Source organism: Jaculus jaculus, chromosome 7 (assembly GCF_020740685.1).
Source record: "Jaculus jaculus isolate mJacJac1 chromosome 7, mJacJac1.mat.Y.cur, whole genome shotgun sequence".
NCBI lineage: Eukaryota > Metazoa > Chordata > Mammalia > Rodentia > Dipodidae > Jaculus > Jaculus jaculus.
The window spans coordinates 59,818,221-59,820,380 of NC_059108.1; positions in this window are offsets into that span (position 1 = coordinate 59,818,221).

Genomic DNA, 2,160 nt, shown 5'->3' on the forward strand with positions numbered 1-2,160 from the left:
TACTCTAAGATAAATATGTCATAAAGTGGAAATAAAATAGGAGAGTGAAGTGTGCTTTTTACCTCAGAACCACCATTTGCATAGTGTGTACCAAAAGCTCTCTGGATACAAAGGCCTCAGCAGAATTTTAGCAGCACTGACATAAATCTCAAAGGACATGCTACACTGGAACTCTGAGATGGTGGACATGATATGGTGCTGGCAGAAGGATTGGATTGTGTGTGTATATTGTTTCTAAATAAGAGCAATATTTGAGATATGTACTTTACATTGAAAAAAACAAACAACTCCTGCTACTAGCATTAGCTGGACCTTTCTGATAAATGAAGCAACATACAAAATTCCATACTGCAATAACAATAAGTTTCAGAGTCTGGCCAAAAATACACATTAATGCCTCTTGTTCTTGACTGATTAGATAGCAAATGACACACGAAGTTTTAGATAATTTGTTGCAAAAAAAGGTAGAAAGAGAAATGTTACTGAAAGTTTCACATCACAATAATGAATCATTGTACTTAAGCTTTTTATCGGATGAGCTTCTGAAGCATATTATAGATGTTTATTCAACTCTGAATCTGATTAAACACAAGATTTAATCCATAGAGATCATGTAATTAGAGCTTATTGGTATATGAACAAATCAGTTAATTTTGTAAATGAATATACTTTTAAATACATTATTTCATTTTATTGTAAGAATAACATTAGAAATAGGCAGTAGAATTGTTATTAAATCCATTTAGCAAATGAGACAACTGAAAATCATAGTCTATGAGACTTAATGCCTTCAATAGCAATGGTTGCAGAGATTATAAGCTCAAATCACATAACTCAGGTAAGCGTGGACATTTTCAAAGCATATAAATACATGTTGAGAAAAAAGCAACTAGAAAAAGGAAGAGGACTAAGCAGAATCTGGAAATGATAGCTAATTACATATTTCATTCCCATTCTCCCTCTCATACATACTTATTTATCCATTTCTCATATTCCATAATTTATTCTTTCATTATATAAAACTCACTGTGCATTCACTTGGTGCTATGAGTCAATGAATGTGACTTCCTGAAACAGTTAAATGGTTGTTGCTCCAAAGTGGACTCTGCTGGATTGTGTATGTCAAGGACCTAAAATCATTTGAGTTTTTCTTTCTTTGCTTGTTTTCTTGAGGTAGGTCTCTCTCTAGCACAAGCTGACCTAGAATTCACTATATAATATCAGGGTGGCCTCAAACTCACAACAATCCTCCTACCTCTACCTCCCAAGTGCTAGAATTAAAGGCGTATGCCAACACACCTGGCTTGAGTGAAGTTTTTGATTTTAATTGCAGTACATAAATATATAAGCATTATTTAGCCAAAGAACGTTGGGAGTTTGGTTAAGATGGCGGCTTAGGTACCATGCCAAAGCACCCTAGGTGGGGAAAAGACCAAAAAATCAAAGCAAAATACACACTTTTACTAAAAGGTGAGGTGTATAGGAAATTGAAACAGCAGTGGAGAAGTAGAAGAGATCCAGAGCCTGCACAGGCTGGCAAAAGTGGCCCCGGCAGGTCCACTGACCGTGGCAGCGGCAGCTCACTGGAAAGCCACCAGGCTTGGCTCCTGCCACAGGAAAAACCAGGTGAGGGGTTTCCACTCACACTGGATCTCTCTGCAACTCAAGAAATGTGAGGGAGAGCAGCAGTGAACAACAAAGGAGCAGATCGCAAGGCAGAAGGACATGTGGAACAGCGAGAGAACCAGAGCAGCTATGGCTCCCTCCCCTCCCCCACCGCCTGTGCCCAGGTCCAGAGAACACAGCAGTGGTCCTGGGACCCGCCACGCCAACTTGAGCGAACAGCGGGACCCAAGCAGGAGCAGGGTCATGCAGCAACATCAGTGGCTCTGGCACCAGCAGCAGCGGACCCAGCAGTGGCAGATCCAGCAGCAGCAGCTTCAGAGGCAGCAGTTGCAGATCCAGCAGCATCAGCAGAGGATCTAGCAGTGGCAGATAAAGCAGCAACAATAGCGGCAGCAGCAGCGGTGGACCCAGCAGAGACAACAGACCCAGCAGTGGCAGCTTCAGGAGCAGAAGTGGAGGTTCCAGCAGCAGGGGTGCCGATCTGCAGGGCCACACTTGCCAGGCTTGGTTTGCCTCACAGGAAAAGCCAGTGCC